The sequence below is a fragment of the Nicotiana tomentosiformis genome, chromosome 4 (assembly GCF_000390325.3).
Source record: "Nicotiana tomentosiformis chromosome 4, ASM39032v3, whole genome shotgun sequence".
In the NCBI taxonomy this organism is placed as follows: Eukaryota; Viridiplantae; Streptophyta; class Magnoliopsida; order Solanales; family Solanaceae; genus Nicotiana; species Nicotiana tomentosiformis.
In genome coordinates, this window is record NC_090815.1 from 26,682,205 (window position 1) to 26,698,874 (window position 16,670).

The window sequence follows — 16,670 nt, forward strand, 5'->3', positions numbered from 1 at the left end:
AAAAATACGAAAACGAGCCCCAGACATCGGGGTGTCACTAAGTCATGAGTATCTAAAACTATAAACTAAGATATATAAACTGTCTAACTGTTCAAAAGAAGAAATGACAAAAGGAGTAACAAGGTCCTGTGGACGCTAGCAGCTACCTTGCAATCTCCACAGATAGCCGGCCTGAACTCAACGATTGCCGCGCTCTAACTCACCTGGATCTGCACATAAAGTGCAGGGTGTAGTATGAGTACAACCGACTCAGTAGTAACAGAAATAACTAAGGAACTAAGCAATAGTGACGAGCTAAGTAAAACAGTCCAATTATTTATTTTCACAATTTAAAAATAAACAGAAATAAATAGGTAAATTCCATAACTCAGTAAATTTCACAAAGAAGTTTAACAGATAAATGCAACACCATCACAAATAAATACAACCTCACAGCAATGTCACTCCATCACTCATCACTCGCACTCAGCACTCAACACTCAAAACACTCAACACTCTACGCTCAATGGGGGTGTGTACAGACTCCGGAGGGGCTCCCAAAGCCCAAGCGCTAAGCACGGACAGCTCACGTGCCATAATATCAATACATGGATCCGCACGGTCAGCTCACGTGCTACGCGGATAACTCACGCGCTATGGTATCAATACCTGGACCCGCATAGTCAGCTCATGTGCTACGCGGATAGCTCACGCGCTATAGTATTAATATCCTCACAACCAGGCCCTCGGCCTCACTCAGTCATGTACCTCTCCAGCCTCACAATGCACCACAAATAAAGGGACACAACCCATATCAAGTATCACAACATATCAGCAAAATAATAGAGACTGAATGTACAATAATTTCTCTGACTAAGTGCAAATAATGTGAGCATGAATAAAGCCTAAGCATGATCTCTAACATGAAGGCAAACAAATTCAACAACAAATAAACACATAACCACTAGCCATTAGGCCTCACGGGACGTACCAAGTCTCAATCCCTCGCGGTGCACACCCATACGCCCGTTACCTAGCATGGGTATCACTTCCAAACAATCACGTGATGTCAAATTTCCGGGTCTATACCCTTAAGGCTAGAGTTAAAAGTGTTACTTACCTCAACAACGTAAAATCCTACTCCGGGATGCCCTCGTCTCTGGACTCGGTCTCCAAAATCTCAGAATCTAACCAAAATCAGAATACTACTATCAACATAGGCTAAAGAATCGAATTCCACAATAAAAACTACATAAATAGGCCAAAATTCCGAAATCAGCCAAAACCCGCCCCCGGGCCCACGTCTCGGAACCAATCAAAAATGGCAGAATTAGAACCCTCGTCCTCTCCCGAGTCTAACCATATAAAATTTATCAAAATCGAACTCTGTTTGGTCCCTCAAATTCCTACCTAAAACTCTCTAAAACTCAAGCCCTAACTCCCTCAATTTCACTTTGAAATCATCAATCAAATCCCAAAAATGAAGATGGATTCATGAAATATAACCAAACCGAGTATAGAACACTTACCCCAATCCCTATGGTGAAAATCGCCTCCAAAATCGCCCAAATCCGAGCTCCCCAACTCAAAATATGACCGAATAAACAAACTCTTATTTTATATATTTTTCTGCCAGCTATTCTGCCTCGTTTCTCATGTCAAATGATCCCGAACTCACTTTTTATGCCTCCAATGGATTTATTGTGAAATTCTAGTCAAGTTAGGCTTTTGAATCACTCCATTTGACCTTATAATGAAGGAGATATATAGGTTTTAATATTTGCAAATAGTGCAGATTTTTAAATACACCGTCAGTGGTAGTTTCGTAATTAATCTAAAAATTCTAGCAACCTAATTCTTAGTAAAATGACCATAAAATTCTCATACGATGTCCAAATTCGACGATTCTTTTTGCTATGGGTCCGTAATTACGATACGCATCTAATGCTTCAATCAAAAAGGAAATTGGAGATCATTTTTGTCAATATGATATCATTATGCTTGAAGACACGGCGTCGAAACATATGAAAAACAAGCGCAACACAACCCAAATCTATCCGAAACTCACCCGAGGCCCTCGGGACCTCAACCAACAGTTCCAAAGAGTCATCTATCACTACCTGAACTTAGTCGAACCTCCGGAACACCCAAAATAACACCAAAATACCAAATCAATCTCGAATTCAAGTCTAAGAACTTCTAAACTTCCAAAATTCGACAATGACGCCGAAACCTATCAAACCACGTCCAAACGACCTAAAATTTTTCACACACGTCACAAATGACACTATGAACCTACTCCAACTTCCAAAATTCCATTCCGACCCCGATACCTAATTTTCCATTGCCGACCAAAATCGTCAAATTTTTAACTTTCGCCAATTCAAGCCTAATTCTACCACGGACCTCCAATTTATATTCCGGACACACTCCTAAGTCTAAAATCACCCAAGGAAGCTAACCGAATCATAAAAATCCAAGTCCGAACTCATTTACTCATAAGTCAACTTCCGATTGACTTTTCTAACTTAGCTTTCTAACTAAGAGACTAAGTGTCTCATTTCACTCCAAAATTACTCCGAACCCGAATTCACCAACTCGATACAACTCAACACAGTTGAATAACACATAAATAAGCAGAAATGGGGAAAATGGGGTTATAACTCTCGGAACCACTGACCGGGTCGTTACATCCTCCCCCTCTTAAACAAATTTTCGTCCTCGAACGAGTCTAACAGAAGAACATACCTGAAATTACAACATCTGAAGCAATAGCATCTGGTCTGGATGGGAGGGCATAGAAATGGGCCTTACTACCCCCTGATATGCCTCCCCCCTTCGGGCGACCCATAGCTGACTGGGCTCTGCCCCTAGCTGGCTGAACTCCACCCCTAGCTGGTTGGGCGGGTGGTGGAGGAACTGGTGCTGGTGCCGTCGGCCGAGTACTCCGCTGTGGAGTCCCACCCAATAGCCTAGGGCAATATCTCGCAATGTGACCAAAATCCCCGCACTCGAAACAACCCCTCCTCTGATGAAACTGCTGCTCCTGATTCCCAAAAGAATTACCCAATGATACCTGAGCGGGAACAACTGGGGATCTGTAGGTTCTGCCCCAGCTGCTACGTTGGCGGTGATTCCTCCCCTACCACGGCCTCTACTGCGACCTCGGCCTCTACCGCGGCCTCGGCCTCTCGCGGCCCGAACTGGTGGTTGTCCCTCTTGACCGGTAGCACGAGTCCTCACCATTTGTGAGAGAATGAATAACAGATATTTAGTTCCTAGAATACACAGGGCGCACGACAAGAATCCAAGAATGTGAAATTTTCCTAAAGGTTTTGCAGCCTCTCGAAGATAAGTACAGATATCTCTGTACCGATCCGCAAGACTCTACTAAACCCGCTCATGAATTGTGAGACATATGTAACCTAGGCTCTGATACCAACTTGTCACGACCTAAAATATAACCATGGTCGTGATGGCGCCTATCGTGTTATAAGGCAAGCCTACTTCCCAAAATATTAATACTAAACCGATTATAAGAATTTCATAAAACATTTCAACATTTAAATTTTTCATAAACTAAATCAACTCTAAATATAATATAGAAAAATATGAAAACGAGCCCCAAACATCGGGGTGTCACTAAGTCATTAGCGTCTAAAACTATAAACTAAGATGTATAAACTGTCTAACTGTCCAAAAGAAGAAATGACAAAAGGAGTAACAAGGTCATACGGACGCTAAGCAACTACCTTGCAATCTCCACAGATAGTCGGCCTGAACTCAACGATCGCCGCGCTCTAACTCACCTGGATCTGCACATAAAGTGTAGGGTGTAGTATGAGTACAACCGACTCAGTAGTAACAGAAATAACTAAGAAACTGAGCAGTAGTGACGAGCTAAGTAAAATAGTCTAATAATTTATTTTCACAATTTAAAAATAAACAGAAATAAATAGGTAAATTCCATAACTTAGTAAATGCCACAAAAAAGTTTAACAGATAAATGTAGCAACAACACAAATAAATACAACCTCACAGTAATGTCACTCCATCACTCATTACTCGCACTCAACACTCAAAACACTCAACACCCTGGGCTCACTGGGGGGGTGTACAGACTCCGGAAGGGCTCTCAAAGCCTAAGCGCTAAGCACGGACAACTCACGTGCCATAATATCAATACCTGGATCTGCACGGTCAGCTCACGTGCTACGCGGACAACTCACGCGCTATGGTATCAATACCTGGACCCGCACGGTCAGCTCACGTGCTACGCAGGCAGCTCACGCGTTATGGTATTAATATCCTCACAACTAGGCCCTCGGCCTCACTCAGTCATGTACCTCTCCAGCCTCACAATGCACCACAAATAAGGGGACACAACCCACATCAAGTATCACAACATATCAGCAAAATAATAGAGACTGAGGTAAACATGTACAATAATTTCTATGACTGAATGCAAATAATGTGAGCATGAATAAAGCCTAAGCATGATCTCTAATATGAAGGCAAACAAGTTCAACAACAAATAAACACATAACCACTAGCCATTAGGCCTCACAGCCTCACGGGACGGACCAAGTCTCAATCCTTCGCGGTGCACACCCATACGCCTGTCACCTAGCATGGGTATCACTTCCAAACAATCACGTGATGTCAAATTTCCGGGTCTATACCCTCAAGGCCAGAGTTAAAACTATTACTTACCTCAACAGCGTAAAATACTACTCCGGGATGCCCTCGTCTCTGGACTCGGTCTCCAAAAGCTCCGAATCTAACCAAAATCAGAATACTACTATCAACATAGGCTAAAAAATCGAATTTCACAATAAAAACTACATAAATAGGCCAAAAATCCGAAATCGGCCAAAACCCGCCCCCCGGGCCCACGTCTCAGAACCAATCAAAAATAGCAGAATTAGAACCGTCGTCCTCTCCTGAGTCTAACCATATAAAATTTATCAAAATCGGACTCTGTTTGGTCCCTAAAATCCCTATCTAAAACTCTAGCCCTAACTCCCTCAATTTCACTTTGAAATTATCAATCAAATCCCAAAAATAAAGATGGATTCATAAAATATAATCAAAACTGAGTAGAGAACACTTACCCCAATCCCTATGGTGAAAATCGCCTCTAAAATCGCCCAAATCCGAGCTCCCAAACTCAAAATATGACCGAATGAACAAACCCTTATTTTATATATTTTCTTCCAGTTATTCTGCCTCGTTTCTCATACCAAACGATCCCGAAACTCAATTTTTATGTCTCCAATGGATTTCTTGTGAAATTCTAGTCAAGTTAGCCTTTTGAATCACTCAATTTAACCTTTTAATGAAGGAGATATGTAGGTTTTAATATTTGCAAATAGAGCAGATTTTTAAATACACCGTCAGTGGCAGTTTCGTAATTGATCTGAAATATCTGACAACCTAATTCTTAGTAAAATGACCATAAAATCCTCATATGATGTCCAAATTCGACGATCCTTTTTGTTACGGGTCCGTAATTACGATACAGATCTAATTCTTCAATCAAAAAGGAAATTGGAGCTTGTTTCTTTTCAATATGATATCATTTATGCTTGAAGAAACGGCGTCGAAACATAAGAAAAACGAGCGCAACACAACCCAAACCTATCCAAAACTCACCCGAGGCCCTAGGGACCTCAACCAATAATTTCAACAAGTCATATATCACTACCTAAACTTAGTCGAACCTCCGGAACACCCAAAACAACACCAAAACACCAAATCAACCTCGAATGCAAGCCTAAGAACTTCTAAACTTCCAAAATTCGCCAACGACGGCGAAACCTATCAAACCACGTCCAAATGACATCACATTTTACACACACATCAAAAATGACACTACGAACCTACTACAACTTTCGAAATTTCATTCCGACCCGGATACCTAATTTTTCACTGCCGACCAAAATCGCCAAATTTCTAACTTTCGCCAATTCAAGCCTAATTCTACCACGGACTTTCAAATTACATTCCAGACATACTCCTAAGTCTAAAATCACCCAAAGAAGCTAACCGAATCATAAAAATCCAAGTCTGAACTCGTTTACTCATAAGTCAACTTCCGGTTGACTTTTCTAACTTAGCTTTCTAACTAAGAGACTAAGCGTCTCATTTCACTCCAAAATTACTCCGAACCCGAATTCACCAACTCGATACAACTCAACACAGCTGAACAACACATAAATAAGTAAAAATGGGGAAAACAGGGCTGCAACTCACGGAATGACCGACCGGGTCGTTACTATAGTGGTACACCAAGGTACTTGAATGGAAGGTCTCCTTGATTGAAGCCCAACTTAGCTAAGATTGCTTCTTTCTCCTGTTGTTGAACCCCTCCAAAATGCACACAGCTCTTCCCCATATTAGCCTGAAGACCTGAAGCTGTAGAGAGGTGGAGAAAGCACTATTGTAAAGCTGCTATTGATGCTAGATCATCTCTAGTGAATATGATTAAATCATATGCAAAACTGAGATGAGTAATTCCCAATTCAGCACATCTAGGATGGTATTTGAAATCCTTTACATATTTGAGTTCATTGAGGCTTCTTCTAAGACACCCCATAGCCATATCAAAGAGAAAAGGGGACATTAGATCCCCTTGCATGAGGCCCCTTGCAGCATTAAAAGGCACAATTGGTTCTGCTCCAGAAAAGGCCATTAAACACAATTATATGCCTTTTGAAGGTCAATTTTGAGCATGAATCTAGGTGACTCTTACTTCCTCGAATAGGACTTCATTAGTTCATGAGCAAGGATGATATTGTCAGCAATTTTCCTTCTTGGTATGAAGCCCGCATATGCTTGACTGATGATATCAGCAATCATTGGATGCATTCTAGAGGCCAATATCTTTGCTATGATCTTATATAGGCCAGAACAACATGCAACTGGCCTATACTCCTTCACTATGGTAGGATTAGCATCCTTTGGAACTAATGTAATGGCAACACAGTTGACTGTCTTATACAGTTTTCCAGTAACAAAGAAATCTTTGACTGCCTCCACTATATCTTCCTTCACTACATGCGAGGCTTTTTTGAAGAAATGGGAGTTATAGACATATACACCTGGGGACTTCTCATCTCCTATTGAATTCAATGCTTTGAACACCTCTTGCTCAGTGACCTTTGTACATAAGTCAAGTTGTTGTTGGTGGGAAAGAGTATGGCCTTTCCTCAAGGTGTACTTGTTGACTGCTGGAAATACTTTAGCTGCATATCCCATAAGGCCTTTGCAGAAAGCTACAATCTCTTCTTTGATGATATTAGGACCTGTGAGTTTAGTGGCAAACTTTGAAGTTATCTTATTAATCTGCTTTCTTTGTGCCCTTTCTTTGACAATAACTGAGAAGTATTTTGTGTTAGAATCCCCTAGCCTTATCCAGTGAGCCTTCCCCAATGATAGATCATTTCTCCAAGTTATGCAGTTGATGTCTCTCCATTTCCACTAATTCATCAGAGTCTTGGTTACTGATTTGTTTCTGGGTGATGATCAATTCAACTCTAGTCTTCTCAATTTTTTGAGAGATAAACTTGAACTCCTCATTGTTCAGCTACTTTAATAGAGGTCTGAGAGCCTTTATATATCCTTCATCTTGTTAGCAGCCATATTATTCTTCCATATTTGGTCTACCAATTGTAAGAAGATGTCACGGTTAGCCCACACATTAAAAAATCTGAATGACACCTTAATATTGTGCTTTATAGCGGCCATTGCTAGTACCATTGGAGAGTGATCTGATATGAGTGAGATATCATATTCAACAGGTAAGTGTCCCCATTGCATCATCTATTCATAATTCCCAAATGTTCTATCCAATCTACTGTAGATTCTATCAGTGCCACTTTGTTTGTTAGTCCATGTGTAATATTTCCCTTTCCATTGCAGTTCATTAAGCATTAGTCCTTGCATACAATCAATATAGTTTTTAGTCTCTACATAAGTGACTAGGTTCCCAAACATTCTATCTTGTGGTAGCATTATTGCATTGAAGTCATCAGTAACTACCTATGGAATGCTTATCCCATGTGCAACATCTTTCAAGTTCCCCTATAAGGTTGTCCTCTGCTCTATTATATTATAACCATATATAACAGTTAGCAAGAAATCTATGATACGCGTGTAACTTTTAACATGACAATGTATTAGTTGAGCTTTAGTTCTGAGCATTTGCACTGCATAGTAAGTTGGATATCAGATTACCCATATTCTCTCATTTGTTGCTCCCTGGTAGTTCATTAGGTTCTCCCATGCTAGCATTATGTATTGACTATTCTTTTGGGCATTATGTTCTTTAACTCTTGTCTCTACTAATCCAGTTAGTTTGATGTTATTGTTTTTCATGTAATTTCTCAATTCCTTTTATTTATACCTCTTGTTTACTCCTCTAACATTCCAAAATAACCACTTCATAGAGTAGGTTTGGATTCCTACCCCTGTCCAGGAGTATGAATTTATTTCACTATGCCCCATTCTACTTGGTTCTGACCCATGCTTTGCAGGTGTTTCTCTGAGCTCAAGAAAGTTCTGCAGGTTAAAAGTTGGGCTTGTACTGGTTCTATCCTCTGAATGTTGTATGGCATTATTTCTCCTTGCCTCTTCTGATTGGTCTGTTTGTGCTCCATTTGGTCGTGAACTTTCTGGTCTTTGTTCTAGATTTGGTGGCCTTAGTTCACACTCAACTATTATCCTCTTTTGCGTAGGATCCTCTTGTTAACTCTTCTGCTAGAAGGACTATTTTGGTACTATATTTTGCTCTGATGCTGAACCTGTAAGGCCTTTAAACCTCTATTCATATGTGACAAGTTTGCTATATGTTCTCTTCCTTTGTTGATGTTGCATTGGAGGTTTGACTCTGTTTTGACAACTATGACCAACAACCTAGAACTTAGCACAAAACATAGGCTTCCAATCGTAGGTTACCTGTTGCTGAAAATTCCTTCCTTTTGGATCAATCACAGTGACTTCATCAGGCAAGGTTCGACTCACATTTACTTCTATTAGCATTTGTGCATAGGAAATCCTTATCTGTTTAGTATTACATTCATTAGCATACAAAGGTGTGTCTAAGACACTAGAAATTCTGCTCAATGACTTACTACTCCACTAGCTCATTGGTAGGTTAGAAAATTTTACCCAAAGAGGAATGTCAGTTGGAAATTCCTTGCTGAAGTCAAACTCAGGAGTTCAAGGTTTCAAGATTATCGGCCTATTATTTATTGTGTATGGGCCGTCATAGAAAATAGCATGCATATTAGTAATAGATTGAAACTTGAGCACATAGTAGCCTTCTTCATGATAATAAACATTAGGAGTAGCAACATTAGACCAATTTTGATCAATGTAACGACATATTGGATTATACCCGGGAGTCTCTCCAATAATATAAGCTATCAGCACACATCTCCATTTCTCTTCCTTTGGTGCTACTTTACCTTCTTCCAACTGCACTACTGGTTGGCCATCTATTAGTTGGAGAGGGATATAAGAAAGGGTCATGCCATTAGTAGCTAACCTATTACCTTTAAACAGATTAGTCCACGTCCCCATCTGTTTTGGATCTTCTGCTTACTTTTGATTATCTTGTTCTGTATCTTTCATTGTTCCATTGATTACTGTAGCAGTTCCTCCCAATGGTTGTAGTGTTTTCATGCAATCACTTCTGTTTCCTTAACTATTTGGGTTCCCTATGTAGCCATGGTCATTGTACTCCCTTCAATTGGCTTAAGGTTAGTAATTGGCAGTCCCTCAATTGACCTAGGGTTTACAATTTGGGGTTTTTCTCCTTCAGAGCTAGGAGATAATCCCTCGCTTAGGTGTAGTCGCTGAGCCACTGTTTTAGGATTTATTGTAGATACCATTACATTAGTTCTCATATCATCCATTATATGTATTGGGGTAATTGCTGCTATCGTAGGTCGAGCTTCCTCTGTTTGTACACGAGCTCCCACTGAGCTCCCCAAAGCAACTAACGGGACCTTCTTAGGTCTTCCTCGTCCCCGTCCTCGCTCGCTTTCCATGGACGATTTCGGCGTACAGTTAGCTAACGTGCACCAATCACATGAGAGAAGAAAGAGAACACGTGGTCTTTTTTGCGCTGCTGGTTTTCGGATGGCTAGTACAAAAAGTTAACGGCTTAACGATTTGGGAGCAAATAACTCAGTTTTCTTATCGGGTAAACCGTTAACTCGTTAAGAGTTTTTATATTTACACTTTTACCCTTATATATATAATGTACTATTGAAATCCTAAATGGCTAAATCCTCAACTCTCAATTGAATTCAGTCTGTAGCGAGAGAGTGAGAACTAAGAAGTCGACTAGTCCTAGAATGATAGAACTTTATGATGTTTGTAGCTAATTTCATTCGTCTCTGGCTTTTCATGAATTATTAGTGGACATGAATTGAAATCCTCTCTCGGCCACAGTATTATCTTTGTGGATAACAATGCTAATGGTATTGATTGTTCAAAAACTAACAAAGACAGTTTGAACTATGCATTTGGCTGTTTGGTATTGATTGTTCAAAAATATTTCTATTTGGTTTAGGCGATAAACTGCTCGATAATTGTTAATCTGACACCAATCCGCTCATTGTCTTATTGGATGGCTAGCAGATTACTATACTTATAATTCGATAACCGATAAGCTAAACCGTTAAGCGTAATTATCCGCCCGATAAGCACCTCTACCCTTATATTATCCGGCCAAATTTACCCCTACCGTTATACTATATGGTCAAATTTATCCTAACCATCAACAAACTTTTAAAATGGGGATGGAATTGTCATGATTTATGTTTTAATATAGAAAACAAACAGTATTTCAATAGCATATATGAAGTCCAAATAAATGAAGACTCTGTTATTAAGGGGCTTATGCATCTATACCTGATTTTGGGGTCACAATTGAACCTATACCCACTTTGCAAAAAAATTTGAAATCTACCCACTTTACGATCAACTTCAAACTTATCGGGTTTGAAGTTAAAAAAAATAACCTGAAGTGAAAAAATTACACTTCAGATGCACTTAAGGCCAAATAGGTTTGAAGTGCAACCAATGGTTTCATGCACTTAAGGCCAATAAGTTTGAAGTGAAAAATTGCACTTCAGATGTACTTAAGGCCATAAGGTTTAAAGTGCAACAAACGTTTTCCTACACTTAAAACCAATAAGTCTGAAGTAAAAAATTACACTTCAGATGCACTTAAGGCCAATAAGTCTGAAGTGAAAAATTGCACTTCAGATGCGCTTAAGGCCAAAATATCTGAAGTACAACTAATATTTTTATGTACTTAAGGCCAAATAGGTCTAAAGTGCAAATTGCCCAGAAACAAAAATTTGTTCTTCGAATTTTAACAATCCAATATACGATTTAATACCTAAATCTACTCCAAATGAGCTCAAATTTGAAACATAACCTCCAAATTCATCAAGAACAAATCCCATTCATGAATTTGTCAAACCAACAATAAATCTAACGAACACATTTTGCAATTAAGAAAAAAAAGAAACCTAAGCAATAGTAAAATATAAAGCGCCACAACAGCTCACCACTGTAAAGCATCATAAACTACCTAAAAATATGTTCACAAACACCATATAAAGTCACTATTATTCGAAGAAGAAGAAGAAGAAGGAGGAGGAGGAGGAAGAAGTTGTATAAACAATAGGTATAAGTTAAAAAAAAAAAATTAAAAAATAGGTATAAGTTAAATAGGGACGACCAAATAAGACGCCAAGTGCAATTTTTAAGTTATTAAGTATCTTTATTAAATTAATTATAGCTTTCACCGATAGAAATCGAATAACACATTTTAATTATGCACAATGGCAACTAATAGCCTATTTGGCCACATTATATCCAAGGTTCTTATCTTGAAGCCACATTATATTATTTGCTTTTGGAAATAGGCCCATTTTCCCTGGATTTTGACATTTAACTTTTGTGACCACATATACACTTAGATCGTGAATTCTGCACTTCCGATTTCAGTATAATTTTTCCTGTTGATCAACAGCAGCTGTCTCATCCTTTTGTCTGTTATTGGTTTCGGGAAAGGAGAAATAAAGAAGATTTTTGGTCAAAAGTGTTTATTGAAAAAAAAAAAAAAATTGACAAAAAAAAAATCTTGGCCATGTCAAAATCCAGGGAAAATGGGCCTATTTCCAAAAGCAAATAATATAATGTGGCTTCAAGATAAGAACCTTGGATATTCATCATTAGTCATTCCCAAATAATTCCCATTCTCCTTTGTATTAGGATTTTTTTCACTTTTAGTCAGAAATTATGTACATTATATAGTCAAAAAAGTATATAAAATTTATATAATTTTTGTATATAACATACATAATGTATATATATACAAAAAAATATAAATTATTTCAGCTACTATTTTAAAAACGACTATACAATATCATTTTCTCAGTATACACGCATCTTTGTCTTAGGTTGCTTCTCTAGAATTATAATCTACTTTCTGTACACTTCACTCCTTTCTAATAAAGTATCTGTCGTGCTCGAGTTGAGACTACTAATTGATTAAACCTTTGTCTCTTGGAAAAGCTACTTTATATTTGTTTTTTAATAATCTTCATCTTAGTAAATGGATAAGAATTGGATATAGTTCAAAACTCAGTGACTCTAAAACCTTTCCGATCAAAGCTCAAAGGCACCTAAAAAAAAGAGGCAAATCAGTGATTAAAATTAGTGGCCGGATATAGAACGAGAGTGATCTTATTTTACATGTATATACTTTAGATCTTTTGAATTTGCATACACTTATAATTCGAACAGAAAAATGACTTTAGCTCAACCTGAAAAATCTGTCCTTAATTCGCTTAAAACAAAAAGAATTATTGAAATGAAAGAAGGAAAGGATGCCAGCCGACGAAAATTAAGTCTCAACTTAGACATATAAACTTGTGAAGATAGTAAGGGCCAGCCAGTTTCGAGAATTTGCAAAGTCATTGAAAAATAGTTATTGTTTTGCTGTAATACAGAAAGTTCCGGCATAATATACAGGATTATGGAGCTCCTGCGTAGAAACTTCCAGCAAATTATGCTGGAACTACGGCACACGAAAAGTTCCAGCATATTATGTTGGAACTCCAGCACACGAAAAGTTCCAACATAAATGCGGGATTATGGAGCTCCTGCGTATAAACTTCTAGCATATTATGTTGGAACTCCAGCACACGGAAAGTTCCATCATAATTGCGAGATTATAGAGCCCCTGCATATAAAATTCTCGCATATTATGTTTGAACTCAACACATTATGAAATTCCATCACATTATGTTGGAAGCTCATATTTAAAAAAATCCGAACTCTAGCATATTGTGCTGGAATATTTTCGGATTTTTAAGGGTGTTTTTGTTCAAATTTTTATCTTTACATGAAAAAGTGACTAAATTTTGATTACTTTTGAAACTGTGGCTATTTTCCAACTAACAGTTGTAAATCTAGCCATTTTTTTATTTTTATACATGAAAATAGTACGGGCTAGTTAGTTTTCCGACTGGTAATTGAAAAATAGTCAGCATTTGTAAAGTCATTGAAAAATAGCTACTATTTTTGCTGAAACACGAAAAGTTCCAGTATAATATGTTGGATTATGGAGTCTCTGTGTATAAACTTCCAGCATATTATGTTGGAACTCCAGCACACGGAAAGTTCCAGCATGATATGCTGGATTATGAAACTTCTGCGGATAAACTTGCAGCATATTATGTTGGAACTCCAACACATAATGAAATTTCAGCACATTATGCAGGAATCTCATGTGTGAAAAATTCGAACTCCAGCATATTATGCTGAAATGTTTTCGAATTTTTAAGAGTGTTTTTGTTCAGATTTTGTCTTTTATATAAAAATTGCTAAATTTCGATTAATTTTGAAATTGTAACTATTTTTCAATTACCAATTATAAATTTGGCTATTTCTGATTTTTCTATATTAATATGTCATATATTCTATTTTAAGACATCTTAATTATTGGACGAAGAGATCAAGAGAAGTCTTTCATCAGTATCCATCCAAAATGCTGCCAAAGGCTTCTGGATAGTCAGACATTTCAAGAAGACTCACACTGTAATTTGCTTGAGAGATAAGCCACTTTTGACAAATGATGGGCTCGTGGTGACCTATTTATAGCCATGAGAGGATGGTTAGGTATATTTGTAAGCATTTAAATTTTATTGGATTTAAAACAATAAAATTACTTGGACTAAAATTTAAATTCAAGATATGTTAGTCCAAATAAATATTATGGGCTAATATAATTGGATTAATATCACGACCCAAAACCCACTATAGATCGTGATGGCGCCCAACGTCGCCGTTAAGCAAGCCAACGGTGAATTAACAACTTGATTATTCATTTTATTATTTTTGAAATCATGAATCTTGTTAGGTAGAGACATAAATGCGTTAAATTCATAGATAAATACAATTTAAATAAAATATAAAGTAAAAGTGTATTGATGTTAAGTAAACCATAAACAAATTCTAGAACATCCCAAAATCCGGTGTCACAAGTACATAAGTATTTACTAAGGAGTACCGTAATAATAATACAACCGTCTCGAATGTATATTAGAGGATAAGGTAAATAATACGATGGAGAATCTATGAACTGCGATACGTAATCGGGAATGCAACTCACCTTAAAATCCCCTCAGCAACTGCGCCCACATGCCAAATAACTACCAAATGAACCTGTCAGATCCTACACATTTAGTGTGGAAGTGTAGTGTGAGTACGTAAATCAACGTGTACCCAGTAAGTATCTAGCCTAACCTCGGAGAAGTAATGATGAGGGGTCGACATCCACACTTAGTAGTGGTCCAATAAATCAATATGATAACTCATAACAGATATGAGGCACAACAGTAATAGTAAGGTAAAAACTGTAACTAACATAATCTTCCAAAATTTCTTTTAACAATATAAATTTTCTTAATCTAGTATTCTATCTCAATAGCTCAGAACTATCAAGTGCCAATATCAAACGGATAAGGAATGCCATATAAAATGTCATGCATCGGTAGAAGAAAAATCTCGTGAATATTCGGATTGCTAGCGATATAACGCACGATTATGCTAAGGTCGTACGGCCCAATCCACAATGGTGTGTATACTACCGAGGGTCGATTGACGCGAACCAGAGATGCATCTTAATATACTGCCGATGCGTTTGGCCCGATCACAAGAAAGGAAGAAACTTATCGAATTACGAGTCACGTGCTTACAACACAAATACAGGTGCCTAATAGTGAATGTAACCTTTACCGTCTATCAAATATCTTGGCAACAACTCAAGGTGACAAAGCTCAGCCTATATATATATATATATATATATATATATATATATATATATATATATATATATATATATATATATTTCTAAATCAATTTCAACTATAAATTCAATTAATTAAGCTAGCAAATTGAGTTCAAATAATTCAAATATTACATGACAGAATCCTGAGTCTACCCAGACATAAACATGTTTTAGCTACGTATGGACTCTCATCACCTCGTGCGTATGTAGCACCCACAACTAATAGCACATAATAATCACATCACCTAGGGGTATTTCTCCCCTCACAAGGTTAGAAACGAAACTTACCTCGCTCCGAAGTTGCACAACCGGCTCAAACGCCTCTCTAACACCTCATACGGATGCCCATCAATCCGAAACTAGTCAAACAACATGTAACCAATAAAAGATATACTCTAACACCCATAATTAATCAATTTATAACAATTCCCAACTCCGCTCGAAAAGTCAACCCTCGGGTCCACGCATCGAGATTCCGAAATTTATTGAAGATAAATATTATCCATAACAACACGAACTCAAATATATAATTTATCCCAAATTTTATGTCCAATTTCGTGGTCAAAATCCAAAAATATAAATTCTAGGTTTTCTTCAAAATCTTACAAAATTTCACCAATTTTCATATTCAAATCCATGTATAGTTCTTGTATAGTTCTTGTATTTAACTCACAATGTGTAGAAGTCACTTACCTAGTGGTGGATGAGAAAGAAGCTCTTTCAAAATCGCCCCAAGCTCGGCTCCCATGGAAAATTGAGATAAAATGAGCCAAAGTCCGTTTTTTGCAATCTTATACACTGCCCAGACGACCTTCATTGCGAACGCGGCATGTGCCTCGCGTTCGCGAAGCACAAACTCCACTCCAGCCCACAACTTTCTTCGTGAACGTGATATCAAGCCCGCGAGCGCGATGCCTTACCAGGCTTGGCCATTACGAACGTGACTCGCCTCCGCGAATACGTAGGACAAGACTCCTAGGTCCAACTACTCTTCTGCGAATGCGACGCCTATGTCGCGAGCGCGATTCACCTCATACCCACGCCTTCGAGAACGCGAGTTCTTCATCGCGAACGTGAAGAGCAAACCATCCTCCAGCTTAAATCCTGCTTCGCGAACACGGTCTCTCTTACGCGTTCGTGAAGGACAGAACCAGCAGCAGGAGCAGTAGAACATGGAGAAATGATCCGAAAGCACCACAAATCTCACCCGATGCTCCCAGGACCCCGTCCAATCACACCAACAAGTCCCAACCCCTTACCCGAACTTAACCAAAGGCTCAAAATGCCACGAATAATATCAAAATTATGAATC

General features: G+C 38.2%; 1 long non-coding RNA gene across 1 annotated transcript in view; it reads right to left on the minus strand.

Moving 5' to 3' along the window:
* The window catches only part of LOC138910616 (uncharacterized), a 204,624-nt gene continuing 187,954 nt past the window's right edge, over positions 1-16,670 (minus strand). Inside the window, exons 2-4 of the long non-coding RNA XR_011415747.1 lie at positions 4,693-4,759; positions 3,732-3,794; positions 1-209 (exon numbers count right to left, since the gene is read on the minus strand). This is a non-coding gene — a long non-coding RNA (uncharacterized lncRNA). The remainder of the gene's footprint in view (positions 210-3,731; positions 3,795-4,692; positions 4,760-16,670) is intronic.